Source organism: Cetorhinus maximus, unplaced genomic scaffold, assembly GCF_964194155.1.
Source record: "Cetorhinus maximus unplaced genomic scaffold, sCetMax3.hap1.1 HAP1_SCAFFOLD_45, whole genome shotgun sequence".
NCBI lineage: Eukaryota > Metazoa > Chordata > Chondrichthyes > Lamniformes > Cetorhinidae > Cetorhinus > Cetorhinus maximus.
Genome location: NW_027596100.1, coordinates 1,497,271 through 1,508,419, shown reverse-complemented (window position 1 = coordinate 1,508,419; position 11,149 = coordinate 1,497,271).

Sequence of the window (11,149 nt, the reverse complement as noted above, 5' to 3'; positions counted from 1 at the left end):
TTGAATGTTGAGGTTGTTGTTGAATTTTTTGGTGTTTTTCATTGTTGAGGTTGTTGTTGACCTTGTTGGAGGTTTTCAATGTTGAGGTTATTGTTGAATTTGTTGGTGTTTTTCAAAGATGAGGTTGTTGAATTTGCTGGAGTTTTTCAAAGTTGAGGTTGTTGTTGATGTTTTTGGTTTTTTCATTGTTGTGGTTTTGGTTGAATTTTTGGTGTTTTTGAATGTTGAGGTTGTTGTTTTTATCTTTTGGTGTTATTGAATGTTGAGGTTGTTGTTGAACTTTTTCGTGTTTTTCATTGTTGAGGTTGTTGCTGAATTTTTTGGTGTTTTTCAATGTTGAGGTTATGTTGAATTTGTTGGTGTTTTTCAATGTTGAGGTTGTTGTTGAATTTTTTGGTGTTTTTCATGGTTGAGGTTGTTGTTGAATTTGTTGGTGTTTTTGAATGCTGAGGTTGTTGTTGAATTTTTTGGTGCTCTTCACTTTTGAGGTTGTTGTTGAATATGTTGCTCTTTTTCAATGTTGAGGCTTTTGAATTTGTTGGTGTTTTTCAAAGTAGAGGTTGTTGTTGAATGTTTTGGTGTTATTCATTGTTGAGGTTGTTTTTGAATTTGTTGGTGTTTTTGAATGTTGAGGTTGTTGTTGTTGAATTTTTGGATGTTTTTCATTGTTGAGGTTGTTGTTGAATTAGATGGTGATTTTCAATATTGAGCTTGTTGTTGAATTTGTAGATGTTTTTCAATGTTGAGGTTGTTGTTGAATTTTTTGGTGTTTTTCATTGTTGAGGTTGTTGTTGTTGAATGTTTGGATGTTTTTCATTGTTGAATTTTTTGGTGTTTTTCATTGTTGAGGTTGTTGAATTTGTTTGTGCTTCTGAATGTTCAGGTTGTTGATGAATTTTTTGTTGTTTTTCATATTTGAGGTTGTTGTTGAATTTGTTTGTGTTTTTGAATGTTTAGGTTGTTGATGAATTTTTTGGTGTATTTCATTTTTGAGGTTTTTGATGAATTTGTTTGTGTATTCCATTGTTGCAGGTTTTTGATGAATTTGTTTGTGTTTTTGAATGTTGAGGTTGTAGTTGAATTTGTTGGTGTTTTTCATTGTTGAGGTTTTTGATGAATTTGTTGGTGTTTTCCAATGTTGAGGTTATTGCTGAATTTGTTGGTGTTTTTGAATGTTGAGGTTGTGGTTGAATTTGTTGGTGATTAACAGTATTGAGGTTGTAGTTGAATTTTTTGGTGCTTTTCAATGTTGAGGTTTTGGAATTGGATCGTGCTTTTGAAAGTTGAGGTTGTTATTGAATATTTTGTTGATTTTCAATGTTGAGATTGTTGTTGAATTTTTTGGTGTATTCAATGTTTTTTTTTGAATCTTTTTGTATTATTCAATGTTGAGGTTGTTGTTGAATTTTTTGCTGATTTTCAATGTTGAGGTTGTGGTTGAATTTGTTGGTGTTTTTGAATGTTGAGGTTGTAATTGAATTTGTTGGTATTTTTCGTTGTTGAGGTTTTTGATGAATTTGTTGCTGGTTTCCATTGTTGAAGGTTTTGTTCAATTTGTTGGTGATTAACATTATTGAGGTTGTAGTTGAATTTTTTGGTGCTTTTCAATGTTGAGGTTTAGGAATTGGATCGTGTTTTTCAAAGTTGAGGTTGTTTTTGAATATTTTGGTGTTTTTCAATGTTGAGGGTTTTGTTGAATTTTTTGGTGCTTTCATTGTTGAGGTTTTTGTTGAATTTGATGGTGATTTTCAATGTTGAGTTTGTGTTGAATTTTTTGGTGTTTTTCATTGATGTGGTAGTTGTTGAAATTCTTGGAGTTTTTCAATGTTGAGGTTTTTATTGATATTTTTGGTGCTTTTCATTGTTGAGGTTGTTGTTGAATTTATTGATGTTTTTCATTGCTGTGGTTGTTGTTGAAATTGTTGGTGTTTTTGAATGTTGAGGTTGTTGTTGAATATTTTGGTGTTTTTCATTGTTGAGGTTGTTGTTGAATTTGTAGGAGGTTTTTCAATGTTGAGGTTATTGTTGAATTTGTTGGTGTTTTTCAATGATGAGGTTGTTGAATTTGTTGGTGTTTTTCAAAGTTGAGGTTGTTGTTGATATTTTTGGTGCATTTCATTGTTGAGGTTTTGGTTGAATTGATTGGTGTTTTTGAATGTTGAGGTTGTTGTTGAATTTTTTGGTGTATTCATTGTACTTTATTGAATCTTTTTGTGTTTCTCAAAATTGAGATTGCAGTTGAATTTGTTGGTGTTTTTCATTGTTGAGGTTGTTACTGAAATTGTTGGAGTTTTTCAATGTTGAGGTTGCCGTTGAATTTGATCGTGTGTTCAAAGTTGAGGTTGTTGTTGAAATTTGTTGGTGTATTTGAATGTTGAGGTTCTTAAATCTGTTGTTGTTTTTCAAAATTGAGGTTATTGTTGAATTTTTTGGTGTTTTCAATTGTTGTGGTAGTTGTTGAAAATCTTGGAGTTTTTCAATGTTGAGGTTTTTATTGATCTTTTTTGGTGTTTTTCATTGTTGAGGTTGTTATTGAATTTTTTTGGTGTTTTTCAATGTTGAGGTTGTTGTTGAATTTATTGATGTTTTTCATTGCTGTGGTTGTTGTTGAAATTGTTGGTGTTTTTGAATGTTGTGGTTGTTGTTGAATTTTTTGGTGTTTTTCATTGTAGAGGTTGTTGTTGAACTTGTTGGAGGTTTTCAATGTTGAGGTTATTGTTGAATTTTTTGTTGTTTTTCAATGATGAGGTTGTTGAATTTGCTGGAGTTTTTCAAAGTTGAGGTTGTTGTTCATTTTTTTGGTTTTTTCATTGTTGAGGTTTTGGTTGAATTTGTTGGTGTTTTTGAATGTTGAGGTTGTTGTTTTTATCTTTTGGTGTTATTGAATGTTGAGGTTCTTGTTGAATTTTATGGTGTTTTTCATTGTTGAGTTTGTTGTTGAATTTTTTGGTGTTTTTCATTGTTGAGGTTGTTGTTGTTGAATTTTTGGATGTTTTTCATTGTTGAATTTGTTGGTGATTTTCAATATTGAGGTTGTTGTTGAATTTGTTGGTGTTTTTCAATCTTGGGGTTGTTGTTGAATTTTTTGGTGTTTTTCTTTGTTGACGTTGTTGATGTATTTCTTTGAGTTCTTCAATGTTAAGGTTGTTGAATTTGTTGGTGCTTTTGAATGTTGAGGTTGTTGATGATTTTATTGGTGTTTTTCATTTTTGATGTTTTTGATGAATTTGTTGGTGTTTTCCATTGTTGAGGTTATTGTTGAATTTGTTGGTGTTTTTGAACTTTGTGGTTGTAGTTGAATTTGTTGGTGATTAACAATATTGAGGTTGTAGTTGAATTTTTTGGTGCTTTTCAATGTAGAGGTTTAGGAATTGGATCGTGCTGTTCAAAGTTGAGGTTGTTTCTGAATATTTTGTTGTTTTTCAATGTTGAGGTTGTTGTTGAATTTTTTGGTGTATTCAATGTTTTTTTTTTATTCTTTTTGTATTTTTCAAATTTGTGGTTGCAGTTGAATTTGTTGGTGTTTTTCATTGTTGAGTTTGTTATTCAAATTGTTGAAGTTTTTGAATGTTGAGGTTGCAGTTGAATTTGTTGGTGTTTTTCAAAGCTGAGGTTGTTGTTGAATTTGTTGGTGTATTTGAATGTTGAGGTTTTTAAATCTGTTGGTGTTTTTCAGAATTGAGGTTGTTGTTGAATTTTATTGGTGTTTTTCATTGTTGAGGTTTTTGTTGAATTTGATGGTGATTTTCAATATTGAATTTGTTGTCGAATTTTTTGGTGTTTTTCATTGTTGAGGTAATTTTTGAAATTCTTGGAGTTTTTCAATGTTGAGGTTTAATTGATTTTTTTCCTGTTTTTCATCGTTGAGGTTGTTGTTGAATTTTTTTGGTGTTTTTCATTGTTGAGGATGTTGTTGAACTTTTTGGTGTTTTTCATTATTGAGGTTGTTGTTGAAATTGTTGGTGTTTCATAATGTTGAGGTTGTTGAATTTGTTGGATTTTTTCAAAGATGAGTTTGTTGTTGAATTTTTTGGTGTTTTTCATTGTTGAGGTTGTTGTTGTTGAATTTTTTGGTGTTTTTCATTGTTGAGGTTGTTGTTGAATTTGTTGGTGTTGATTAATGTTGAGGTTGTTGTTGAATGTTTTGTTGTTTTTCATTGTTGAGGTTGTTGTTGAACTTGTTGGAGGTTTTCAATGTTGAGGTTATTGTTGAATTTGTAGGTGTTTTTCAATGATGAGGTTGTTGAATTTGCTGGAGTTTTTCAAAGTTGAGGTTGTTGTTGATTTGTTTGGTTTTTTCATTGTTGAGGTTTTGGTTGAATTTGTTGGTGTTTTTGAATGTTGAGGTTGTTGTTTTTATCTTTTGGTGTTATTGAATGTTGAGGTTCTTGTTGAATTTTTTGGTGTTTTTCATTGTTGAGGTTGTTGTTCAATTTTTTGGTGTTTTCCAATGTTGAGGTTTTTGTTGAATTTGTTGGAGTTTTTGAATTTTGAGGTTGTTGTTGAATTTGTTGGTGTTTATCAATGTTGAGGTTGTTGTTGGATTTTTTGGTGTTTCTCATGGTTGAGGTTGTTGTTGAATTTGTTGGTGTTTTTGAATGCTGAGGTTGTTGTTGAATTTTTTGGTGCTCTTCACTTTTGAGGTTGTTGTTGAATATGTTGGTCTTTTTCAATGTTGAGGCCGTTGAATTTGTTGGTGTTTTTCAAAGTAGAGGTTGTTGTTGAATTTTTTGGTGTGCTTCATTTTTGAGGTTTTCGTTGAATTTTTTGGTCTTTTTGAATGTTGTGATTGTTGATGAATTTTTTGGTGTTATTCATTGTTGAGGTTGTTTTTGAATTTGTTGGTGTTTTTGAATGTTGAGGTTGTTGTTGTTGAATTTTTGGATGTTTTTCATTGTTGAGGTTGTTGTTGAATTAGATGGTGATTTTCAATATTGAGGTTGTTGTTGAATTTGTAGGTGTTTTTCAATGTTGAGGTTGTTGTTGAATTTTTTGGTGTTTTTCATTGTTGAGGTTGTTGTTGTTGAATGTTTGGATGTTTTTCATTGTTGAATTTTTTGGTGTTTTTCATTGTTGAGGTTGTTGAATTTGTTTGTGCTCTGAATGTTCAGGTTGTTGATGAATTTTTTGTTGTTTTTCATATTTGAGATTGTTGTTGAATTTGTTTGTGTTTTTGAATGTTGAGGTTGTTGATGAATTTTTTGGTGTTTTTCATTTTTGAGGTTTTTAATGAATTTGTTTGTGTTTTCCATTGTTGCAGGTTTTTGTTGAATTTGTTTGTGTTTTTGAATGTTGAGGTTGTAGTTGAATTTGTTGGTGTTTTTCATTGTTGAGGTTTTTGATGAATTTGTTGGTGTTTTCCAATGTTGAGGTTATTGTTGAATTTGTTTGTGTTTTTGAATGTTGAGGTTGTGGTTGAATTTGTTGGTGATTAACAGTATTGAGGTTGTAGTTGAATTTTTTGGTGCTTTTCAATGTTGAGGTTTTGGAATTGGATCGTGCTTTTCAAAGTTGAGGTTGTTATTGAATATTTTGTTGATTTTCAATGTTGAGATTGTTGTTGAATTTTTTGGTGTATTCAATGTTTTTTTTTGAATCTTTTTGTATTTTTCAATGTTGAGGTTGTTGTTGATTTTTTTGGTGTTTTTCATTGTTGAGGTTTTGGTTGAATTTGTTGGTTTTTTTCAATATTGAGGTTGTTGTTTTTATTGTTTGTTGTTATTGAATGTTGAGGTTCTTGTTGAATTTTTTGCTGATTTTCAATGTTGAGGTTGTGGTTGAATTTGTTGGTGTTTTTCCATGTTGAGGTTTTTGAATTTGTTGGTGTTTTTCAAAGTTGAGGTTGTTGTTGAATTTGTTGTTGATTTTCAATGTTCAGTTTGTTGTTGAATTTTTTTGGTGTTTTTCATTGTTGAGGTTGTTGTTGTTGAATTTTTGGATGTTTTTCATTGTTGAATTTGTTGGTGATTATCAATATTGAGGTTGTTGTTGAATTTGTTGGTGTTTTTCAATGTTGGGGTTGTTGTTGAATTTTTTGGTGTTTTTCATTGTTGAGGTTGTTGTTGTATTTCTTGGAGTTCTTCAATGTTGAGGTTGTTGAATTTGTTGGTGCTTTTGAATGTTGAGGTTGTTGATGAATTTTTTGGTGTTTTTCATTTTTCAGGTTTTTGATGAATTTGTTGGTGTTTTCCATTGTTGAGGTTTTTGTTGAATTTGTTGGTGTTTTCCATTGTTGAGCTTTTTGTTGAATTTGTTGGTGTTTTTGAAATTTGAGGTTGTAGTTGAATTTGTTGGTGATTAACAATATTGTGGTTGTAGTTTTATTTTTTGGTGCTTTTCAATGTTGAGGTTTAGGAATTGGATCGTGCTGTTCAAAGTTGAGGTTGTTGCTGAATATGTTGGTGTTTATCAATGTTGAAGATGTTGTTGAATTTCTTGGTGTATTCAATTTTTTTTTTGAATCTTTTTGTATTTTTCAAAATTGTGGATGCAGTTGAATTTGTTGGTGTTTTTCATTGTTGAGTTTGTTATTCAAATTGTTGAAGTTTATGAATGTTGAGGTTGCAGTTGAATTTGTTGGTGTTTTTCAAAGCTGAGGTTGTTGTTGAATTTGTTGGTGTATTTGAATGTTGAGGTTTTTAAATCTGTTGGTGTTTTTCAAAATTGAGGTTGTTGTTGAATTTTATTGGTGTTTTTCATTGTTGAGGTTTTTGTTGAATTTGATGGTGATTTTCAATATTGAGTTTGTTGTCGAATTTTTTGGTGTTTTTCATTGTTGAGGTAATTTTAGAAATTCTTGGAGTTTTTCAATGTTGAGGTTTTATTGATTTTTTTCCTGTTTTTCATCGTTGAGGTTGTTGTTGAATTTTTTTGGTGTTTTTCATTGTTGAGGATGTTGTTGAACTTTTTGGTGTTTTTCATTATTGAGGTTGTTGTTGATATTGTTGGTGTTTTATAATGTTGAGGTTGTTGAATTTGTTGGATTTTTTCAAAGATGAGTTTGTTGTTGAATTTTTTGGTGTTTTTCATTGTTGAGGTTGTTGTTGTTGAATTTTTTGGTGTTTTTCATTGTTGAGGTTGTTGTTGAATTTGTTGGTGTTGATTAATGTTGAGGTTGTTGTTGAATGTTTTGGTGTTTTTCATTGTTGAGGTTGTTGTTGAACTTGTTGGAGGTTTTCAATGTTGAGGTTATTGTTGAATTTGTAGGTGTTTTTCAATGATGAGGTTGTTGAATTTGTTGGAGTTTTTCAAAGTTGAGGTTGTTGTTGATTTGTTTGGATTTTTTCATTGTTGAGGTTTTGGTTGAATTTGTTGGTGTTTTTGAATGTTGAGGTTGTTGTTTTTATCTTTTGGTGTTATTGAATGTTGAGGTTCTTGTTGAATTTTTTGGTGTTTTTCATTGTTGAGGTTGTTGTTGAATTTTTTGGTGTTTTTCAATGTTGAGGTTTTTGTTGAATTTGTTGGAGTTTTTGAATTTTGAGGTTGTTGTTGAATTTGTTGGTGTTTATCAATGTTGAGGTTGTTGTTGGATTTTTTGGTGTTTTTCATGGTTGAGGTTGTTGTTGAATTTGTTGGTGTTTTTGAATGCTGACGTTGTTGTTGAATTTTTGGGTGCTCTTCACTTTTGAGGTTGTTGTTGAATATGTTGGTCTTTTTCAATGTTGAGGCCGTTGAATTTGTTGGTGTTTTTCAAAGTAGAGGTTGTTGTTGAATTTTTTGGTGTTTTTCAATGTTGAGGTTTTTGTTGAATTTGTTGGAGTTTTTGAATTTTGAGGTTGTTGTTGAATTTGTTGGTGTTTATCAATGTTGAGGTTGTTGTTGGATTTTTGGTGTTTTTCATGGTTGAGGTTGTTGTTGAATTTGTTGGTGTTTTTGAATGCTGAGGTTGTTGTTGAATTTTTTGGTGCTCTTCACTTTTGAGGTTGTTGTTGAATATGTTGGTCTTTTTCAATGTTGAGGCCGTTGAATTTGTTGGTGTTTTTCAAAGTAGAGGTTGTTGTTGAATTTTTTGGTGTTCTTCATTTTTGAGGTTTTCGTTGAATTTTTTGGTCTTTTTGAATGTTGTGATTGTTGATGAATTTTTTGGTGTTATTCATTGTTGAGGTTGTTTTTGAATTTGTTGGTGTTTTTGAATGTTGAGGTTGTTGTTGTTGAATTTTTGGATGTTTTTCATTGTTGAGGTTGTTGTTGAATTAGATGGTGATTTTCAATATTGAGGTTGTTGTTGAATTTGTAGGTGTTTTTCAATGTTGAGGTTGTTGTTGAATTTTTTGGTGTTTTTCATTGTTGAGGTTGTTGTTGTTGAATGTTTGGATGTTTTTCATTGTTGAATTTTTTGGTGTTTTTCATTGTTGAGGTTGTTGAATTTGTTTGTGCTCTGAATGTTCAGGTTGTTGATGAATTTTTTGTTGTTTTTCATATTTGAGATTGTTGTTGAATTTGTTTGTGTTTTTGAATGTTGAGGTTGTTGATGAATTTTTTGGTGTTTTTCATTTTTGAGGTTTTTGATGAATTTGTTTGTGTTTTCCATTGTTGCAGGTTTTTGTTGAATTTGTTTGTGTTTTTGAATGTTGAGGTTGTAGTTGAATTTGTTGGTGTTTTTCATTGTTGAGGTTTTTGATGAATTTGTTGGTGTTTTCCAATGTTGAGGTTATTGTTGAATTTGTTTGTGTTTTTGAATGTTGAGGTTGTTGATGAATTTTTTGGTGTTTTTCATTTTTGAGGTTTTTAATGAATTTGTTTGTGTTTTCCATTGTTGCAGGTTTTTGTTGAATTTGTTTGTGTTTTTGAATGTTGAGGTTGTAGTTGAATTTGTTGGTGTTTTTCATTGTTGAGGTTTTTGATGAATTTGTTGGTGTTTTCCAATGTTGAGGTTATTGTTGAATTTGTTGGTGTTTTTGAATGTTGAGGTTGTGGTTGAATTTGTTGGTGATTAACAGTATTGAGGTTGTAGTTGAATTTTTTGGTGCTTTTCAATGTTGAGGTTTTGGAATTGGATCGTGCTTTTCAAAGTTGAGGTTATTATTGAATATTTTGTTGATTTTCAATGTTGAGATTGTTGTTGAATTTTTTGGTGTATTCAATGTTTTTTTTTGAATCTTTTTGTATTTTTCAATGTTGAGGTTGTTGTTGATTTTTTTGGTGTTTTTCATTGTTGAGGTTTTGGTTGAATTTGTTGGTTTTTTTCAATATTGAGGTTGTTGTTTTTATTGTTTGTTGTTATTGAATGTTGAGGTTCTTGTTGAATTTTTTGCTGATTTTCAATGTTGAGGTTGTGGTTGAATTTGTTGGTGTTTTTCCATGTTGAGGTTTTTGAATTTGTTGGTGTTTTTCAAAGTTGAGGTTGTTGTTGAATTTGTTGGTGATTTTCAATGTTCAGTTTGTTGTTGAATTTTTTTGGTGTTTTTCATTGTTGAGGTTGTTGTTGTTGAATTTTTGGATGTTTTTCATTGTTGAATTTGTTGGTGATTATCAATATTGAGGTTGTTGTTGAATTTGTTGGTGTTTTTCAATGTTGGGGTTGTTGTTGAATTTTTTGGTGTTTTTCATTGTTGAGGTTGTTGTTGTATTTCTTGGAGTTCTTCAATGTTGAGGTTGTTGAATTTGTTGGTGCTTTTGAATGTTGAGGTTGTTGATGAATTTTTTGGTGTTTTTCATTTTTCAGGTTTTTGATGAATTTGTTGGTGTTTTCCATTGTTGAGGTTTTTGTTGAATTTGTTGGTGTTTTCCATTGTTGAGGTTTTTGTTGAATTTGTTGGTGTTTTTGAAATTTGAGGTTGTAGTTGAATTTGTTGGTGATTAACAATATTGTGGTTGTAGTTGTATTTATTGGCGCTTTTCAATGCTGAGGTTTAGGAATTGGATCGTGCTGTTCAAAGTTGAGGTTGTTGCTGAATATGTTGGTGTTTATCAATGTTGAAGTTGTTGTTGAATTTTTTGGTGTATTCAATTTTTTTTTGAATCTTTTTGTATTTTTCAAAACTGTGGATGCAGTTGAATTTGTTGGTGTTTTTCATTGTTGAGTTTGTTATTCAAATTGTTGAAGTTTTTGAATGTTGAGGTTGCAGTTGAATTTGTTGGTGTTTTTCAGAGCTGAGGTTGTTGTTGAATTTGTTGGTGTATTTGAATTTTGAGATTTTTAAATCTGTTGGTGTTTTTCAAAATTGAGGTTGTTGTTGAATTTTATTGGTGTTTTTCATTGTTGAGGTTTTTGTTGAATTTGATGGTGATTTTCAATATTGAGTTTGTTGTCGAATGTTTTGGTGTTTTTCATTGTTGAGGTAATTTTAGAAATTCTTGGAGTTTTTCAATGTTGAGGTTTTATTGATTTTTTTCCTGTTTTTCATCGTTGAGGTTGTTGTTGAATTTTTTTGGTGTTTTTCATTGTTGAGGATGTTGTTGAACTTTTTGGTGTTTTTCATTATTGAGGTTGTTGTTGAAATTGTTGGTGTTTTATAATGTTGAGGTTGTTGAATTTGTTGGATTTTTTCAAAGATGAGTTTGTTGTTGAATTTTTTGGTGTTTTTCATTGTTGAGGTTGTTGTTGTTGAATTTTTTGGTGTTTTTCATTGTTGAGGTTGTTGTTGAATTTGTTGGTGTTGATTAATGTTGAGGTTGTTGTTGAATGTTTTGGTGTTTTTCATTGTTGAGGTTGTTGTTGAACTTGTTGGAGGTTTTCAATGTTGAGGTTATTGTTGAATTTGTTCGTGTTTTTCAATGATGAGGTTGTTGAATTTGTTGGAGTTTTTCAAAGTTGAGGTTGTTGTTGATTTGTTTGGTTTTTTCATTGTTGAGGTTTTGGTTGAATTTGTTGGTGTTTTTGAATGTTGAGGTTGTTGTTTTTATCTTTTGGTGTTATTGAATGTTGAGGTTCTTGTTGAATTTTTTGGTGTTTTTCATTGTTGAGGTTGTTGTTGAATTTTTTGGTGTTTTTCAATGTTGAGGTTTTTGTTGAATTTGTTGGAGTTTTTGAATTTTGAGGTTGTTGTTGAATTTGTTGGTGTTTATCAATGTTGAGGTTGTTGTTGGATTTTTGGTGCTCTTCACTTTTGAGGTTGTTGTTGAATATGTTGGTCTTTTTCAATGTTGAGGCCGTTGAATTTGTTGGTGTTTTTCAAAGTAGAAGTTGTTGTTGAATTTTTTGGTCTTT